The sequence below is a fragment of the Pituophis catenifer genome, unplaced genomic scaffold (assembly GCF_029215685.1).
Source record: "Pituophis catenifer annectens isolate HBS135680 unplaced genomic scaffold, rPitCat1.0.hap2 SCAF_3, whole genome shotgun sequence".
Taxonomy (NCBI): domain Eukaryota; kingdom Metazoa; phylum Chordata; class Lepidosauria; order Squamata; family Colubridae; genus Pituophis; species Pituophis catenifer.
In genome coordinates this window covers 67,784,665-67,805,932 of record NW_027256883.1, presented here as the reverse complement: position 1 = coordinate 67,805,932, position 21,268 = coordinate 67,784,665, and the positions used below count along the sequence as shown (strand labels likewise).

General features: G+C 38.5%; 1 protein-coding gene across 4 annotated transcripts in view; it reads left to right on the top strand.

The window, feature by feature from the left end:
- Positions 1-21,268, top strand: part of ATXN1 (ataxin 1) — a 239,738-nt gene that overhangs the window by 56,527 nt on the left and 161,943 nt on the right. For all 4 annotated transcript variants that reach the window (XM_070940685.1, XM_070940682.1, XM_070940683.1 and 1 more), the window contains one exon: positions 14,283-14,407. The gene's annotated coding sequence lies outside the window, so the exon portion shown is untranslated. The remainder of the gene's footprint in view (positions 1-14,282; positions 14,408-21,268) is intronic.

Here is a 21,268-nt window from a genome sequence, read left to right as displayed (position 1 = left end):
AAAAATTTGTAGTAGTTCGGAGAACCGGTAATAACATTGGCTGGCCACGCCCCTGAATCGGTCCCCAGCCTGGTCGCCGCTCGCTTACCCCACCCACCTCATCAGAGGCTTTTTTTTTTACTTTTAAAAGCATTTTTTCTATAACCTCTTCAGTTGAAGAGGTTGTAGGAAAAAAAATGCCTTTAAAAGCCTCTGGAGATCCCAGCTGAGCCGCATGATCATCAGAGGCTTTTAGAAACATTTTTTTCTGCAACCTCTTAAGGTTGTAGAAAAAATGCTTTTAAAATTAAAAAAAAAAGTTGGCTATGCCCACCCAGTCACATTACGCCCCCCACCAAGTCACGCCCACAAAATAAGCCATGCCCACAGAACCGGAAGTAAAAAAATTTAGAACCTACCCCTGCCATGAAGGTTTTATAAGCTAACCTCAGTATTTACATACTATATGTAAATCTGTTTTATTTTTTCTCTGTCTTTTGATTTGATCACCCTATTTAATCATGTAAAATTATTGAGATAATAAAGAGCGTACAGACCCATGATCTCTTTCATCACAGGTAGTAGGATATTTAAATATATATATATATATGTCTTTGGTTATTCGGGTCTTCTCCCACGTAAAATTGGAAGTGTCTTGGCGACGTTTCGATGAAGTCTCATTCGTCATCTTCAGGCTGGTGTTCTCGGCTTCGTGCTTCCAGGAGCAATGTGAGGCACGAAGCCGAGAACACCAGCCTGAAGATGACGAATGAGACTTCGTCGAAACATCGCCAAGACACTTCCAATTTTACGTGGGAGAAGACCCGAATAACCAAAGACCTACATACAAACACCCGCGAAAACCTGAGAAAACATATATATATATATATATATATATATATATATATATATATATATATATATATATATATACACATACATACATACATAGATACATACATACATACATACATAGATACATACATACATACATACATACATACATACATACATACATATATATATATATATATATATATATATATATATATATATATATGTTTTTCTTCTAGCCAGGTTTTCCCTACGTAGCCAAGGTTTTTTTTGTAGCTCCAGCTCAGTAGAATCTCATCTACTCGGTTCTGGGCTTTTTTCTTTTCTAACATCTAGCAAGCTCTCACTGCTAGGTGGGAGACCTAAATAGATCCATTTCTAGCTCGTTAGCTTTCATCAGTAGGCCACACCCATCTCCTCCCTGTAAAGGCATAGTATCAATTTTCTTACTTCTTCGTAGGGTCTATGTGTGTTTTTCTTCTAGCCAGGTTTTCCCTACGTAGCCAAGGTTTTTTTGTAGCTCCAGCTCAGTAGAATCTCATCTACTCGGTTCTGGGCTTTTTTTCAGCCCAGAACCGAGTAGATGAGATTCTACTGAGCTGGAGCTACAAAAAAACCTTGGCTACGTAGGGAAAACCTGGCTAGAAGAAAAACACACATAGACCCTACGAAGAAGTAAGAAAATTGATACTATGCCTTTACAGGGAGGAGATGGGTGTGGCCTACTGATGAAAGCTAACGAGCTAGAAATGGATCTATTTAGGTCTCCCACCTAGCAGTGAGAGCTTGCTAGATGTTAGAAAAGAAAAAAGCCCAGAACCGAGTAGATGAGATTCTACTGAGCTGGAGCTACAAAAAAACCTTGGCTACGTAGGGAAAACCTGGCTAGAAGAAAAACACACATAGACCCTACGAAGAAGTAAGAAAATTGATACTATGCCTTTACAGGGAGGAGATGGGTGTGGCCTACTGATGAAAGCTAACGAGCTAGAAATGGATCTATTTAGGTCTCCCACCTAGCAGTGAGAGCTTGCTAGATGTTAGAAAAGAAAAAAGCCCAGAACCGAGTAGATGAGATTCTACTGAGCTGGAGCTACAAAAAAACCTTGGCTACGTAGGGAAAACCTGGCTAGAAGAAAAACACACATAGACCCTACGAAGAAGTAAGAAAATTGATATATATATATATATATATATATATATATATATATATATATATATATATATATTATCTGACTTTTCGGTTTTAAAAAATGTCATTTTTGCACAGAATACATTTGTCATAGCTTCCAATTTTTTAAAAAAGTTCTATAAATTAGGGCTCTTAAATTACAACCTGTAAAATATTTAGAGTAACTTTCATTTGAATGCAGTATCTTTTTTTCTTTGGAATAACTGTGCCTAAGGTGCCTCTATTAATGCGCCACATTTTGAAAAACAATAGAAATGGTTTCTTGTGCAAGAGTGTTTGAAGAAGATTGATTCTCCTCCTTTGGTTTATATTCACTAGAGATAGCTTTCATATATGTCTTAAATGTGGTGGTAAGGTGCACTTATTGATGGATTTACTCTTTTGTGCCATGGAGCAGAATGCTTTGTGCATTGCTGCATACATCATCAAAAGTTTATGAAGCAGACACTAATAAGCCCTTCTGCGTTTAAGCACTCTTGTGGGGAAGAAAAGAGCCAGGTACTTGCATTGTATTTGGAAACACATTGCATTCTTGGTGCCATTTCTGTTTGCTCTAAGTTTTTTTCCTTCCATGTTGGTCAAGACTCCTGAGAATACCATGGATAGCCAAGGAAACAAAGAAATGGAATCAATAAACTCAACCCTGAGTTCTCTCTCCAGGCACAAATGACCAAGCTGAAATGATCCTACTTGGGGCACATTATGTGAAGACACAATGCTGGGAAAGGTGAAAAGAAAAATGAGATAGATAACCAGCAGCAAAGTGGGTGGACTCAGGTACAATAGTGATGAGTGCACCAATGGAAGACATGAAAGACTAGGTGAGGGAGAGATTGTCATGGTGAAAATCTATGTGGTTGGTAAGAATAGACATTGAATTCAATGTTAAAGAATTCAAGTTGTCATCTAAACGCTTCTATTTGGATATTTAATTGCAATGCCAGCTAACTTCAAATGGCTGGAAAACATTTTTTTTTTAGCAGTTAAACTCTATTTCTAGTTTTGAAGATCAGGCAGATAAAAGTTCAGAGAGTTCATCTGTAATAACAAAAATGAATATCCTATGTTGATCTGAGAATTTTTCTTAAGTTTCAGTTTATTCTTGTTATTCTATGGTATCATATCCAAACCACATAGAATCTGTAGGAGTTGTATCATATTATTAACAAGTTATATTTTGATGCTACCCCCTTTTTTTTTTTTACTAAGGCTATCTGGATTTTATTTTTAAGTATGCATTTCACAAAGTTGTGGCAAAATATTTTTCTTTGAAACACTGAAATAGCTATGTCTTTTTTGCAACTGCTTTGAAAAATGTTCCTGGTTGGGTTCACATAGGTATATATGGATAGCCATTTTGCTCTGTATTTTTCCTAGGGAAATAACCTGTCTCCGCATGCACATGAAGCTTATGGACCACTTATGAGCAGCCTTGAAAATAATATGACTGCTCTGTTAAGAGAAAGAGTGAAGTGTGCTTGGCCATTGTGAAGCCCCTTTTTTTGAAGGATTTGTGCACCCTTGTGACTGACATAATTAAATTTAAACCAAACTAACCCTTTACAGCTGGTTTTAATTTAATAGTTGCAGCCTTTAATATCTCAGAATACTACAGGGATAGAATTGATCACTAAAGATATGCACTGCTTTTAAAAGCTATTGAGATATCTCCTGTGGAAATTTACCTTTATTTATGATTTGTGAAGAATTTTGTTATGGATATATACAGTTTAAAAGTGGTGCTGAATAAATGTGGGTTACTGCCTTTAGAAGAAAAAAATATATAATTAAGCTCATAGCTGTATTGTTTTATATACCCTGCTGAGACCAAAATCTGCAACAGTTCATTTAATTGCCATTTTGTCTCTCTGATACTGTATGTAGGATGGCTAACCCTTATTTCGTGTCTATTTTCTGATTAATTCTTCACATACTTTCCAAGTGTTATAAGATGAGGTATAGTAGTACTGTTTTTAAAATTGTGACACTTGAAAGATTGTCACGAGATTAATTGGGTCTTCATCTTTAAAAAACTTTTTAAAATCACATGATATGCTTTATGGTGCTTTTATTTTTAATCATTGAATTTGAACGTATGATGGACGTACGATGGAACAATAAATATTTTGAAGTGTTTCTGAGTCTCAGTGTTGTACAAGCTAATAATACTTTCTGCTTATTATTTCGACTCCAGAAATGTCTTCTCAGCAAAAGTTCTGAGAAGATTATAGGAGTTTCCCCACCTCCACAGGTTTCTGTTTAGGCGTACGTGGTTTTGTGCTTATTGGAGAACCCTGGCCACATGAAATATGGTTTCTTTGAAGGTGGGGAAAGTCCCTGCTGTTTCAATTTCAGTCCTAGTGGCCACCTACAAAAAGGACCTTGTTGCTATGGTGATAAATGATATTGAAGTAACTTACAAGAGTTCTGCTTGCTTGATATGAAAGAGACATAGAGCATTATACCATTTGGTTAAAATACTATTTGGGTGACAGTACATGCATTGAATTTTGCCTTTTTTTTCTTTCTAAAGACCAAATTTAAGAGTTGAAGATGTTTCTTTTTCTTTTTTTTTTAGAAGAGGTGGTTTAATCACAATAATGGCAAAGAACGTATCACTTTTAGAATATTATTTTACAAGCTGTACCATTAACATTTAAATGGAAACCCACAAAACTATCCAGAAATAGCAAGGTAGAGGAGAGATCTTACTCTTCTTTTCCAGTTCATTAGTAATATTTGTTAACCTACGACTAAATATTTATACACACACACACACACACACACACACACACACACACACACAATATCTCAGCAAGTGTTTAACCAATATAGATTTTTACAAGTAGCCAATGCATTTCTGAGTCTGATACTGCCAGAACTGCCTTTGTAATGCACATTATAGCTTCATAAATTCAGGTAGTTGCTTATTATAAAAAGGAGAATGTCTGACTTTTTATGTTACTACTATTATTCAATACCAGTAAGGACACTTTAGGAACCATATTATTAACTTACTTCCAATAAGAAAGTTGTCCAATTTGTTTCAATCCCATATATCTTTTTGGACCAGTTTGTAATCCATACATGAATATGCTGTATCCCATTATTACTGCTGTTTTTGGAGATTTTGCTATGGGACTGTCATTAGCTTTACTTTTTGAACAAAATAAACCCATCTTGTTATGTAAAAAGAAAAAAAAGACATAAATGAAAATATTGATATTAGAACCAACAAAATTGCATAAACCCAAAACAACTTGAGCAATCATTTCTGATATAAATCTGACTAAAAGCTGGGAAAAGCATGGAGTAGAGAGAAAAAGAAGGGAATTGATTCTCATGATTCCGGGTCATTCTTTTGAAATTTATTGTGAGAGAAGATAACATAACATTTTACAAATCTTTATTTGTATTATGCATATTTTTTCTGAGAAACCTAATACCCCACCTCCCTCCATGCAAGCTAAATAATTGCCTTATGGGACTGAGAGATAGTGGACCTATTGAGAGCCCACTGATCCCTAATTGAGGACCAGACAGATAAGGCAACTGAATAATTGCTGAGGCTTCTAGCACCTTAATGATAAATAGGTTTCTTATTGCAAATTTTATGTATCACAGTTCAGTTAATCTAATGGAGTATAATCCTGCAAAAACAGCATTCACACACACGCACACAGAGACAGAGTCAGAGAGAGAGAAAGAGAGAGATACAGACAGATGGATAGACAGATAAAATTTTGTTAGAGTAGAAGTAAGAAAAGACACAACAGGAAAAGAAGAAGTGAAAGATGAAACGAACTCTGATGATTAAAAAAAGCAAATGGCACAGAGAGATTGGTCCTGTTTAGGAACGGATACTCTTAAGCATGTGACAAGAAAAGAAAAAATCCTTACCTATTCCAGAGTTGCATAGGGGAGCAGATGCCTCCAATGATTTAGATGTCACTTGTTCAACTTCAGTATCCGAGCTGCTCTTGTGCCTTGTGCCTTTTTTTAATAGTCTGAATAATGCGACTATTTTGCATTAATGAGGTATTTAATTGAGAGTCAGGCAATATACAAAATTAATAATACATACAAGCATATCTTGTATGGTGTGTTGGTGTCTAATCCTTCCTCCCAAAGCCCACTTCTGCTTAATTGGGGATATTTAGAATTATTATTAGTTTTAAGTTTCTATCCATGACATTCTTCTAGAGAATTTAAGTTGTCCTGTAAACGCTTCTCTTTGGATATCTAGTTGCAATGCCAGCTAACTTGAAATGGCTGGAAAACTTGCTTGGGGAAAATCTGTCTTCTGGTCAATTTCAGTACCGCAAAACATGAGATTCACATTCATTACCTTTATTTTTTATTTCACACCTTTCAGCATAAATATTCTTAGAATTGCTTATTTTATACAAGAAAGTAATAATAAAATTAAGAAGTACCAAACAGCCTACAGAACCTAGAAGCAGTAAATTTATCATAACTTAATATTGCAACTGCCAGAGAGTTTCTGTTGAAAAAAAAATAAAGCAGCACAACAGATAGGGAGGATTTGCCATCTCATTGTACTGATATTCTGGCAGCTGGATTGGCATGTTAGGGAAAACAGCAGGACCATCTGTTTGGAGACAATGGCTTTATCTGCTTATTTAGTAACACATATCGGTTATAGCAGTTTTTAAAGGAACAATGAAACATTAAGAGTGCTTTCGTACCATACTAACTCACTCTGGTTGATTAAATAGAAAAAGCACTTTGCTATCTTTTTTCTAATTAACCCTACTTTCAAAATACAGTTCATACTAATGGAAAATGGCAGCCAAACTGAGCTCGGGTGACTTGTATATCCTTTAAAAAGCCTCAAATCATAATGGAAAAAATATATGGGATGGGGGGAAAAACTGGTGGTTCACAGGATTAGCTATTCACCTAGAGCCTTAGCGCAGAGGTTATCAAACTCAAGGCCCGCAGGCCCAGATCTGGCCCACAGGGTGCTTAGATCTGCCCCTTAGGGCCACCCTGGAAACAGCAAAGGACCGACCAGGGGTGCCTCTGCCAGTAAAAACAGAGCTTGGGAGGGCTGCACGTGACCCCCTGGGCTCCGTTTTCGCTGGCAGGGGGCTAGAAAAACAAACTAAAAACAAAAGGTGAAGTGTTTCCCCTTTTGCATTTGAGCATGCAAGAAGGGACAGGAAAGGAGAAAGGGAAAGAGGAAAGACAAAGAAAAAGAAGGAAAGATGGGAAGAGAGCAAGGAAGGAAAATAAAGAGGGGAAGGAAGAAGAAAGGAGAAGGAAGAGAGAGGGAGGGAAGGAAAGAAGGAAGGAAAGGAAGGAGATTATGAGAGTGAGGGAGGGTCAAAGGGAAGTCCTGCCTTAACATGTTGAGCTGGCCACGCCCACCCTGACCATGCCTCCCCCCCAAGGCCAAACACAACCATGATGTGGCCCTCAATGAAATCCAGTTCGACACCCCTGCCTTAGCATCTAATTTGAAGTGAATGAAGCCCATTTTCCTTTTTTAACAACCTCATTGTTTTTGTTTTGTATGATACTATATTAAACTGTACATTTAAAAATAGCTTATTTCTGGATATTTTTATTATGAAAAGTGATTTCGGAAAGTAAACGGTGGATTATAATGAGCAGGATGCCTTTATAGAGAAGGGCCTTCAGGATACAAGGGTCTTGTAGAATATGGTCTTTTCAATCTTCCTTTCCACCCATCAAGCTGGTAATCTGAATTTAAATAACCTTCCAACTTCTTGTGATTGTAATCAAATTCATGCAAAGATATCTAGTGCTGAGTTCTCCTTTGCTGGTTTGGCTTTGGATTCTAAGTAGCGGGATTTACTAAATTACTTGCCTATTGTAGAATGCGAATGTACTTAATTTTAGCAAAAGAAAAAGAATTATATTTTCATATTTCTTACTTAATACTAAAATAACTGTGAAGTAAAGAAAATAATTGAGAAGACATATTTGCACTGCACTTTTATTTCATTAGAATACCATAACTAGTTTGAAAATAATCTCACAAATAACATCTAGTGATATTGTATAAGTGTAATTCTTAATTGTTTATCAATTGAACCACAAGGACTTATTATTAATACTGTGTTACTAACATTTGAATGTGTGTGTATGTATAATTAAATAGTAATTATTATAAATTGAAAGATGATGACATCAACCGGCTATGGGGGTCCAAGTGGTTGTCAGCACACTTGGGTGTCATACCAAAAAAATCTTGGATGGCACTTAGGAAATCTGTGCATTGACAAAATTTCCATCTGTCAATTACAAAAGGCCACACTGCTTGGATCTGGACATATACTATGCCAATACATTACGACATCCTAACTTCTTGGGAAGAACTTGATGTGAATGAAGGCCAACACCAGCTAAAGAACTGGCAGCTGTACTTTCATGTTGTTGCACATGTAATAACAATGTAAGAAAATGCTAAAATCTAAACAAAAACAGCTGTTGTTATAAAGAATTATTATTTGTAAACTCTTATTTGATATGGTTATTGACTCTTGCTTTGTTCTGCTCTTGATATATTGGAAATTATCAAGATTTTTGATATTTTTTAATTTTTTATCTGTTTTTATTTTAAGTGAACAAGCCTTGAGTTCTCCTCAGCTGTAAGGAATAGATGTTTTAATGTCCAGTAGTTAAATAATAAACCAAGTTCATAATAACAGAATCCTGGGAACTGTTTTTTTGTAGATTTCATAAGATGTTTAGATTAAACCGATGGTTTTAAATCTTGGTTTTCTCTACAATTTCCTCACTTTGGACATAGTGGGGAATGATGTTTTATTTAAATTGGGAGCTAAGGAGTTTTGTTTACACCACAAAACAAGAGAAGGACAAAAAAAAAAAAATGATAGCATGCAAGCGCAGGCTATCCTGTGATTTCATTCATGTGATGAGAACTCATGGCTTTTTGTTAAATCTGATCTGGATCTTTGTTTTTGAAAATGCAAGATCAACCCTCATAAACAAGTAATATTTTCTTCTTAATTGAATTTGAAAATCCAAGAAAACTTGACATCTACATGGATTAAAAAAAAGGGAGGGTAGAGTAGCTCTTCATTTAGAGAACTATTTCTTAAGTATTTCCTCTCCTCCTTCTTTTCCTTCGTTTCCTTGCTAACTGCCTCAAATGTGAGGCTAAGGACAAAGATACATTCTGCTGACCAACTAGCTAAACAGATTTGTATAGGAGGAGGCAATTCCGCAAATGAATTGTGTCTCCAAAGCAAAATTGCAGTGATTGATATAAACGGTAATTAAAGGAAAGAAGAAACTGAACATTTAAAGGCCTTTCTAAACGAAAATCAGCATGTATTCTCCAATGATCATCTATTGACCTACATTTCAGAGGTGCTTTTTTTTCTTATGGAGGTAGGGAAGAAAGTCAATGGGCATATGGATGCAGCTGACCCTGCTGGCATAGAATAGCTGGAGATTTTAAAAAATTGGCAGAGTTCTTCATTAGAGGCTTTTGAGTCATGGGACAATGTATTTATAGATTGCAAACTGGTGAAATAAAAAATAAATAGTAGGTATGAATAGGAAATTTTTTCAATGGAGGAAAGTAAGAAGCAGAGTCACTAAAGAATCTGAAGGGTTGTTCTTTTTTGTTCATATGTGTTCTTGACCTCACGGGAAATGTAACTTTTTTATACTGGGTGACTGGTCAACCAAATGTGATTCTGTTTAAATTGAGGCAGAAAAATACTGAATTTTAAGCAGATATACTATATATATATAAAAATAATGGAAGTATCTGAGCTGTCTGTAATGATGGAAAATATTATTTTTGTGGGGCTATTGTGGATAATTCAGTAAAGATATCTACTCTGAATGCTAGGGCTCATTTGGAGACAGATTGAAAACAAAACAGCTAATGCAACTCTATTGTAAATTCATATTTGGAATTCTATAAATCAGCCGGTCACCACTTTTGAGAAACATTATAAGAAGACCAGAAAAAGCAAGGAGGAAAAACAAGAATGATCAGAGTTCGGAATAAAAGTAATTTTTACTTAACAACTTTTTGTTCAATGACCATTTGAAATTACTGAGCACTGAACAAATAGTGCTTATCCCTAAAGTTATGGCCACAACATCACCCTGCAGTCACATAATCAAAATCCAGGCATTTGGCAGCCTGCCTGAACTTACGGGGCATTTCAACTCCTCCCTGCCTATCTCCTCTCCATCTCTGCCCTGTTGACCGTCCTGCACAGTGGCAATTCTCAGTAGTGGCACTGAATAGTGGAGGTTGAAGAGAAGCCTGAGGGATTTCAGTATCAGGCAGATGCCACCATCCCCAGGCCTTTATTAGTCCCAGTGCCACAGCTGAGGAGTGCTGCCTTAAGCCCCATGCCGAGGCCAATCATCCCAGCACCACAGTGCAAAACCCCAGCAACCCCTCACCATCCTGACTTGAAGACCTTGCTGTGCCCAGCTGATCTTTACCGTCTTCTGCTGCTGAAGCATGCTCTGCCTGGTCCTACAGGAGGCAGCTGCTGGCTGAAACAGGCCTTCTTCCAGATGCCTCTTGAACCCCTCTCCAAATGTTGCAGTGTTGCAATCCTCAAAAAGCATTGTGGTAAGGCTATACCTACCACTCTCACAATGTTTCGGAAGCTTTCTCAGGGCTTTGCAAAGCATTGTGATAATGCCACACACAGCCTCAGGAAGAAGGCCTGGCATGACGAGCAGCTAACTTGCATAGAGCTGGGCTGGGTACAATAGCAGGATAACGATGGCAAAGGTCAGCTGGTTGGGCAGGGTGGTGGAAGGATCTGAGCTTTTGTGTTATGGGGCAGGGGTGGGTGGCTGCCAAACAGTGTTTGAGGTGGCACTCTTTGGTGGTGGTGCCAGCAATGCTGGGGCCGAAATAGAGGTCCAGAGTTGTTAGTGTCTAGCTGAGATCACTCCCAAGTCTCTATTTCATCTCCAAGGCCACTGCAGGGTGTCTAAAAGGGCAAAGATGGGGGGAGAATTGGTGGGGAAGTTGAAGAGATGAGAAGAGATTCTCATCTTACTGAGATTCGGGGCTGGAAAGGGACCAAGCTAGGAATGGCTTGAAATGAGGTGGCTCCTCACTAATTACTGGTCGGATTTAGTTAACAATGGTAACCTTACTGACTGCTATCACTAAACAATGCAGGTAATCCTCGATTTACAACAGTTCACTTAGTGACCATTCAAAGTTATGATGGCACTGAAAAAAAAAGTGATTTATAACCATTTTTCACACAACCTTTGCGGCATCCCTGTGATCATGTGATCCAAATTCAGATGTTTGGCAACTGGTCCATACTTATGACCATTGTTATGTCCCAAGGTCTTGTGATCACCTTTTTCAACCTTTCAACAAGCAAAATCAATGGGGAAGCCAGATTCACTTAACCCTGTTACTAATTTACCAACTGCAGTGATTCACTTAACAACTGTGGCAAGAAAAGTTATAAAATGGAGCAAAACTCACAAATGTCTCACTTAGCAACAGAAATTTTGGGTTCAATTGTGGTTGTAAGTAGAGGACTACCTGTACATGATGTTGAGTTTTACGATAGCACTTAGTAATAGAAATTTCAATTCCAGTTACTATCCTAATTAGAGGACTACCTATACCTTCCTTACCAAAAAAGGCTTGAATGCTTGGGAATCATTAGTGTAGAAAAATGTTAATTGAGGCAACATGTGTGTACAGTCCTATCATTGTTCTGGGGAAAGCATGCATCTGAATACCAGTTGCAATAATATGAAGAGAGTATTTCTTCATTTTCTTGCAAACACTATGTTGATTGTTCACTGTAATAATCAAAATGCAGGACTCAGATTAGACTTGGCCTGATCAAGGAAGACTGTCATTATTATTATTATTATTATTATTATTATTATTATTATTATTATTTAATTAAATTTCTATACCGCCCTTCTCCAAAAAGGACTCAGGGCGGTGCACAGCCAAAGTAACAACAGAGCATACAAAATTTAAAAACAGTATTAAAATAATTAAATATTTGGCCGTAAATTAAAACAACCCAATTTAAAATCAATTTAAAATTAAACTCAAGCCAGCCCAGCTAGTTGAAATAAATAGGTTTTCAGGGCCCGACGAAAAATCCGGAGGTCTGTTATTGTACGTAACTCTGGGAGAAGGTTGTTCCAGAGGGTGGGCGTCACAGAGAAGTCTCTCCCCCTGGGGGTCACCAGCCGACATTGTGAGGAGGCCCACTCTGTGCGAGCGTACTGGCCGGTGGGAGGCTATTGGTGGCAGAAGGCGGTCTCGTAAGTACCCCGGCCCTAAGCCATGGAGCGCTTTAAAGGTGGTCACCAACACCTTGAAGCGCACCCGGAAGACCACCGGGAGCCAGTGCCAGTGCAGCTCGCGCAGGAGAGGTGTCACATGGGAGCGCCTCGTCGCCCCCATAATCCCCTGCGCGGCCGCGTTCTGGACCAGCTGGAGCCTCCGGGTGCACCCCAGGGGGAGCCCCATGTAGAGAGCATTGCAGTAGTCCAGGCGGGAAGTGACTAGTGCCTGAGTGACTGTGCGTAGAGAGTCCCAATCTAGAAAGGGATGCAACTGGCGTATCAGGCGAACCTGATAAAAAGCCCCCCTGGCCACGGCCGTCAAATGGTCTTCTAAAGACAGCCGTGCGTCCAGGAGGACGCCCAAGTTACGAGCCCTCCCCGTGGGGGCGAGTGATTCGCCCCCAATAGCCAGTGATGGCGTCAGCTGGCTATATCGGGACGCTGGAAGCCACAGCCACTCGGTCTTGGAGGGGTTGAGTCGGAGCCTGTTTCTCCCCATCCAGGCCCACACGGCCTCCAGGCACTGGGACATCACTTCAAGGGCATCGTTGGGGTGGAGATGTACAGCTGGGTGTCATCAGCGTACTGATGGAACTCCACCCCGAAGCCACGGATGATCTCACCCAGCGGCTTATATTCTTATGTTACCATACTCTGGTATTGTTAACTAAGATTTAGTACAGCTACTCCTCGACTTATGACTGTTTAATGATGCTTTAAGGTTGCAGTGGCCTCAGAACAAGTGACTTACAATCTATGCTCAAAATTACAACAGTTGTAGCACTCCATTGATTGCAATTCGGGGAACTTGGCAATCGGCTCACATTTAGGATGGCCGCAGCACCTTGCAGTTATGTGATTGTGATTTATGACCTTCCCAGCTGGCTTCCAGCAAGCAAAGTCAGTTAAGGAAGTTAGATTCACTTAATGACCACCTGATTCATTTAATGATTGTAGTAAAAAAGGTCATAAAATCATGTGAAGTGAATGATGATTCACTTAATGATCAAAATTCTAGTCCCAATTGTTGAGGACTACCTGTATCTAAATCCAATTTTGCTGGGTCATTTGCAAACTGGAGCAATTAAAAAAACATATGGTGTTTTTTTTTTTAATGGTATAATTCAACAATATTTCTGTTCAGGCCAGCATAATAAATACCAAAAGAGAGCGTGATAGCATTTGAATTCTCCAGAACTTTTTTTTATAGGATGGGATATAAAAAGCAGAGGATGGAAAATAACAATTTTTTTAAAAAAAAAGGCTGAATACTTCCGAATTTGTTTTCTTTGTCATTGTTACTAACAAAATTACTACAATTGTTCACCTTTTACAGCTACCCCGAAAAGTCCAATATCAATTATTAATAAATTAGATGTTTTGATACTGATTAACTGAAATACTCAACAGGGCAACGTGTTTATGCAACTTTGCATATGTAATATTTTCTAAATAAAATATTAAGACTGTAGTATTTTTAGAAAATGCTATTTCCCTTGACTGGTAGTACTTCATCGATAGAAACTCTGGAGTTCTCTAGACAGAATGAAAATTCTGTTGATGAAGAAAAGAAAAAAAAAAAGAAATTTGATTTACTTAGCTGTCAAGTCATCCTTTTTATTAATTGCCAATCACAACAATTATTTCTCCTGATTTCTCTGGTTAACTCCTGCTGTCTCTGTGTTAATATTCAGTTTGTTCAGTAGTAGAGCCTAAATTGATAATCAAGTAAGGATAACAGGCAAACAGATAGTATTAATTTCACAATATTTTGTTTCTTACACAGATAATAAAAACCTCAAAAATATCCACTTACTGTTCATTTTGGTTCCCAAACTGGCTTGCTAAAGCAATCTAAAACAGACAGGTCAGGGATTTCCCCACTAATCACTTGAAGTTGATATTTCCCCTCTAAATATTTCCTGTTTATTTTTAATTGTAGCATCCTGGAGCACAATGAAAGAGTTTTAATGCACAGACTTCAGAAAAAAGTGCAGCAGCAAGTAGTACAAGAGACGCAAAAGGAAGATATTACTGGGGCGCTTAGGAACACTCCTGGCATTTGAAGTAAGTAATGGGAATTCATTTTTGACGTAAGGAAAACAATTGTATATAATTTGTATTGGGTGACCAGGCTTGCATTGCTATTTCTGTGCAGTGCATGCAGAGAGATTGCTAAAGGATGAAAGTAGACACAACAATGACATATCCATGTATGCTTAACAACATCGCTAAAAGAGGACATGTATCAGAAGATTTGTTTGTAACATCAAAATTGATGAATAAGCCTTGAGGTTATTTGCTCATAGCTTATTCCTACTCCTGGTAGTTTTCTTTCCCTGGCATGTTTCTTTTCTTGAGGCATGGGAGTTAGAGATTTACCAGAAGACCACTCCCTAGAGATGGGTTGATATAGGCAAATGTTGGAAGAAGGACCTGTTATTTTTTGTGTGCACATACGTTTTTTTCTGCAAAATGCAGTCGTATTCTTGATCTGTGAAATCGGCTTTAATTTAAAGTGCTGAAATAGGCTGCCATTGGAACTCATTGTATTCCCAAATAGATTGTATCAGAAAAGAATGTAATCATTTTTTTTTATAACTACTTAGAGATCGAGACTTTTCAAATATAGTGGAACTACAACTCTCAGCATCCTTTACCACTGAATATTCTCGCTAAGACTGCTGAAGATGCAAGTTGAGCTACATCTAGAGACTGGTTTGCCATTGTGACAATAATTTACAACAATTATATAAAAGATCTTACTGCAGATTGGGTTGAAACTGAGTCATAGTAGAGAAGCAGAGTTGTAATAGTAAATAATAGTGCGCAAGACTTAATTAGATCCCTAGTACTGTATTATTCTCTCCTCTGCATTTCACTAAAAAAAACTTGGTCATTCCATACCTTTTGAAAAAGCACAGACTTTACACTCTCATCAGATTTCCTCAAAGAAATTATGCAGTGGATTTAGATATTAAAGAGTTCTGTCAAACAGTTAAGATATAGTGTAGTTATGATTGTAGTATCAATTTAGCTCTAAATGGCTGAGGATTTTATTATATGTAGGTTTCCTCTCCTGCTTCACACATGTTTCAATGTTAAAGATTTGCAGGACATGCCACTCTGAAGTACCCCTGACATCTGGACCAGTTTCTCCTACTTTCTTCCAGGTCTCACACTAGAGAATACTCTTCCATAACAACTGCATTTGGCCTCTGTCCTCTGAGCATTTAGGAAAATTGATAAAGGTTTAAATCTTGTTAGCCATCATTTCAGTAGAAAAATAAAGTATAATTTTAAAAAACAATTCCCCCTTTTAATCTTGAGTATAATGGGAATGAATTAGGGGTCATCAGGATTGATTCAGTGTATTTCTTCAGTTGGAAGTTTATGTAAGCCTGTTTTTGTATAGACTCATAATTTTAGTGCTGATAAAGTTTTTATATATTGAGGCAGGACTATGTGATCTGGTGCTTGAAGAATTTTGGATTACAGTTCCTAGTATTCTGAATTAGTATGACCACAGTAGTCAGGAGTTTGGGTAGCTGGAGTGTTTAGTAAGTGAAAGCAAATCTCAAATATGTAATTATGTTCAGATTTGCAGTGTTCTAGTAGAATAGAATTCCCCTCCCCAAATAAAAACCATAGCGGGAACATATTTCTATACTATGACCAATTAATATTTTAAAATAGTAAGCTTTAGAGTTCTCAATAACTCAAGATGTTAAATGAACTGGCGGTTAAACAAAATATCAGAGGAAGTGAAACTCAATTATAAGTATACAGTATAAGGCATTTGTAATCAGAAGTCTCATGCTATGCACAGAAGTCGTAATACGTAAGAATTGCTCTCCCTGGTCTGCTCCCTGGTAAGCTGCTTTTGTTATTCCTGACCAAAACATGGTTCAACTGTTTATAAGATACACAGAGTCAATATGAATAACAATGCATGTATCAGGAAAAGGTCAGGGACTTCAAGGGAAGATAATGGATTTAAATTATATATTCTGATGCATTTTATCACAATGTTAATTTTTTAAATTCAGAGTTTACATTCATAACTTGGGTAGTATTCATGTTAGATATTTTAAATGAAACTTAAGAAAGCAAAAATAAATTCCCTTCCTGCACTATGGCTCTGAATGCTCGAATAGCATGTTTAGCAGTTTATGACTCAGATTACATTGTGCTATTTTTGTGTGTAAAAAAAAAAACCAATGTACTATGAATTGTAGTGAAGAGCTTCACCTTTTTCATTTTATTCATTCTCCAACCTTTTTAATGATCTCTGAAGCTCTCACTTAGCAATGCTCTATGAGGAAATGACTGTAACACAATTTAATCTCAATAAAACGACAGTAAATTGAGAAACAGAAAAGCAGGCGTTCCTTGATCGAAACTTGTTACTTTGTAAATGGATAGAAAAATACCACTGCAAACAATTTCATCCTAATTACCATTTTTTTCACCTTTTCTTTCATTTAGAAAAACAAGTAGTCGTAGAAAGCAGTGGGTTTTTTTTTATTTGAATTCAACATAGAATTTTTTTTCTGTGAATTCTTAGCAAAAATCTCTTCTATCGTAGCATTTTTCTTCTAAAGAAAATTATATACCTTGCCACAGATGCATAATGGCCATTTTATGTCATTGACTAAAACCCCGTGCATGGAGACATGGGTGTCTGTGAAAGAACAGTCTGTGACAGTTGCTTTTGTCATTCATGTATGAACTAAAATCCCCAAACCCCTCAACTAATGATTTCCAGATGTGCTACAACTTTATCTCCAGCTTCTGATCATAGAATGATTGTCTGAATGGAACCGGATTCATTAAAGCAGTTCTTACTCTTGGACAACCCAAACTATAAAATAAAATGTGGGGTATTGATCTAATTTGTGAGAAATGAGAAATGAAGCTATTCCCACTCTTTAGTTTTTAAAACAGAGCATGAAGTCATAGATAATGAGCAACATGTACTTCTAAGAAGTAACTTCTTTGTTTTTTTAAAACCATTTATTTTTCACTTGCGATAATGATTTGTCTTCAAAAATCTAAGGTTTTAATAAGGTAGGAGCAAGGTGAGAAATTACTATTTTGGGTCTTATTTTATAAAAAAAATAGTTTTAGACCATTAAACATTTATTTTAAAAAGAATAAATCTACAAGAGTTGTTTTTACCTAAGAAAATGTATTCTATCTGCAAAACAGGAATTTTATTACTTTTTATGCATTATTCTGTTTTCTGGTGGGTGGAAAGCTAAAAGTATATGGCAATCTCCCATGGAGAAATCCTGTTATAGTGATGATAGTTAAGGGGAATGGAGAGGGTGTCTGATAGCTTCTAGTTTGGGTTTGTGCATATGTCAATAGAAAATCAGACAAAAACCTCTATGGATGGGAACACATTGATACTGATCTACCAGTTGATGACATCAGTTTTGCCTATTGAGAAATAACAGGAATGTACTTATGGTATACATATTTCTTAGAAGCCAGAACTACCCAGCTGAATAAATTTAGTGCACAGATTTACCAGATGTAAATTCTTTCCAATGGTGGGAGTAAGGAACTCTATTAAACCTATGGAAAAAAACACCACTCAATTTGCTTTTCTTGTATGCAATGATTACTGTAGAGATTTGCTGTGAAGGACCTGACAATGCAAGCATGACCTTTGCAATTAATGACTTATAGCTGTCTGTACGAAAAAGAATCTCGGACTTTTCATTTAGGATCAAGCCCACTAGCCATATTTTTGATACTAGATTTTGTATTATAAACTTGATATCTAAAGTAAAAACCAAAATGAGTTCATTTCTACAATTTGAATCGATAGATTTGCAAATCAATATTAGATATGGTTGACGGATTTCCTTTTTCATCTCATACATGGGTTTCTTCTAACCTTTTTCTTATTTTGTGCTTCCTTCCACACCTTTGTCTATATTCAGAGGAAATGTTTGTGCATAAACGTGTTCTGGTCTCCGATTGGATTCTGTTGGTTGTGTGTGCTATATTTGGTTTAATTTAATGATTAAGTTAATGATACTTTGGATAATTAAATATGTACCGTATTTTCCAGCGTATAAGATGACTTTTTAACACATGAAAATCTTCTCAAAAGTCGGGGGTCATCTTATACGCCGGGGGTCGTTCTCCTGTAACCAGGCAGACCAGCCCGAAAGGCTCTGACGAGCCTTAAATGGCTCTGGCGATCCAAGCTCTGACGATCCCAGCTGTGTTGCCTGCTAATCAGGCAACTCAGCTGGGATCGCCAGAGCCATGTAAAAGGAAAAAAGTTTTTTTCTTTTACATGGCTCTGGCGATCCAAGCTCTGATGATCCCAGCTGCGTTGCCTGCTAATCAGGCAACGCAGCTGGGATCGCCAGAGCCATGTAAAAGGAAAAAAATTTTCTCCCTCCAGCTTGCTTACCTTAGCTGCTAGTCGCAACGCTTGCCTTGCTTCGCTTGCCTGAATCCATTCCATCAGCAAGCCACTCCCTGCCTGCAATTAAGCAGGCAGGGAGTTGTGGACTTCAACTCCCAGAATTCCTCAGCCAGCAAAACAAAGCTGGCTGAGGAATTCTGGGAGTTGAAGTCTACAAGTCTTAAAGTTGCCGAGGTTGGAGACCCCTGTTCTATTGGGTAAGTTTTTTCCCCTTTGGGAGCTTTAAAAAAAATAGTTAATTGGGGTTCTTTTTAGTTGTTCTTTTTTAGACCTAGCCATTTAAAGTTTAGGAAGTTTTAAATTTAGTTTTCATATAAAAATAAAAATAAAATAAAATAATATTTGTGCAGCTTTCTGAGATTTAGTGTGTTTCTGTAGTGTTTCACTCTAACTACACAAACACACAAAATCTCACAAAGCTGTATGTGGAATTTTGGGTGTGTAACGTGTGAAAGTTGTTTTTTTGATGTAACGTGTGAAAGTTGTTTTTTTGAGTTTTTTGTGGCTGTGTGAGGTTCCTGCTAGTTGCAGGGGCCATTTTGGGTCTAGCACAGCTGCTTTTACATTGTGGGTGAGCCAGTTTATGTTTTTTAATTTTTATTTGGTGTGCGTTGGAAGAGGGGTAGTCTTATTCGGCGAGTATAGCCCAAACCCTATATTTTAACAGGAAAAGTTGGAGGTCGTCTTATACGCCCAGTCGTCTTATACGCTGGAAAATACGGTAAGTACTTGAGTGTCACATTGATCAACTGTCAAAAGATCATTCCGTGACCTAAAATTACTCAAGACCGGACGTTGACTTACCTCTGAACGTCCATTTTGAGTACGCTGCGACTCCAATCCATTGATTGGGAAGCTCTCCTCAAGTTGCTAGGGAACTGAGTGCAGAGTTTCTTGGCTGGTCACGCCCCCTCTGTGTTATTCCCGTCAGTCTTTCCTCACGAAGAAACAGGATCTCCGATACAAACTAGAACTCGACCAACACAAAAAAACAGGAAATGTAACCCCGGAACAGAAAGCCCAAATCACGGGCGGGTATGGATTGGAGTCGCAGCGTACTCAAAATGGACGTTCAGAGGTAAGTCAACGTCCGTTTTCAAGTACGCTGCTCCTCCAATCCATTGATTGGGATATACCCAAGCTTATAAATCCTGGGCGGGAGGCTGACTGTTCCCTGAGCCCTTAGGTTCGGCCACTTGTTGCAAAACCCTACGGCCAAAAGATGCCTCCGCAGCAGCAAACGAATCAATTTTGTAATGTCGAACAAATGTGGAAACAGACGTCCAAGATGCAGCTCGACAAATGTCAAGAACTGATGCCTGAGTTGCCCAGGCCGTCGAAACCGCTGCACTGCGGGTGGAATGTGCATAAATGCCTCCCGGAACGGCCCTGCCGGTGCTAGTATATGCTGTCGAGATGCATGCTTTGATCCAGCGACCTACAGTGGTAGGTGTTACTCTTTTTCCCATAGTGGAAGGGTGGAACGAAACGAGTAAGGCTTCCGTGCGACGAAATGATGCTGTTCTCCTGATGTATCTGCGGAGGGCCCGTCGCACATCTAGAGTATGCCAGTTTTTCTCCCTAGGGTTCCGAGGATCCGGGCAAAAATTCGGTAGAATGAGCTCCTGGGCCCGGTGAAACCAGGTGTTCACCTTCGGTGTAAAGGAAGGGTCCAACCTCAATACTACTCTATCCGGAAAAAATTGGCAAAGATCGCTTCGAACTGATAAGGCAGTCAGTTCGGAGATCCTCCTCGCTGAAGTTATGGCAATCAGAAATGTTAGCTTGAAGGTCAGGAATTTCAGAGGAATAGAAGCCAGCGGCTCAAAGGGTGATAAGGTGAGTGCTTGGAGTACTAGGGGTAAGTCCCAAGACGGGAAACGATGGACCACTGGTGGCGAAATATTAGAGGCGCCGTGCAAAAAACTCCTAATACGAGGGTCCTGCGTCAATGAACGATGAGGGGCACACACTATCACCGTTGCAAGAGCCGCCACCTGGCGTCTCAGTGTGGCCGGCTTCAACCCTTTGTTCAAACCATCCACGAGAAAATCCAACACCTCTGGGATGTCGGCCGAAGTCGGGTCCACATGGTGTCCCGAACACCAGATCACAAAGGCCTTCCACGAAGCTTGGTATATACGAGACGTTGAGGGTCTTCTGGCAGACTGGATAATCTCAATGGCCGAATCAGAGAGATGGTCCTTCTTCAGCAGTCGCCTCTCAAGTGCCAGACGGTCAATCGGAGCCACTGAGGCTCTGGATGGGCGACGACCCCCTGGCGGAGAGAGACGACATGCTGAGGTATTGTCCACGGAGGTGACACAGAAAGGTTCAGCAGGTCCGCGTACCACGGCCTGCGCGGCCAACAAGGAGCCACCAACAAGACTTCCGCCTGTTCCGACAATAGTTTCCGGATTACCTGAGGGATCAAGGGGAGTGGAGGAAACGCGTAGAGAAGTCCGTCTGGCCACCGG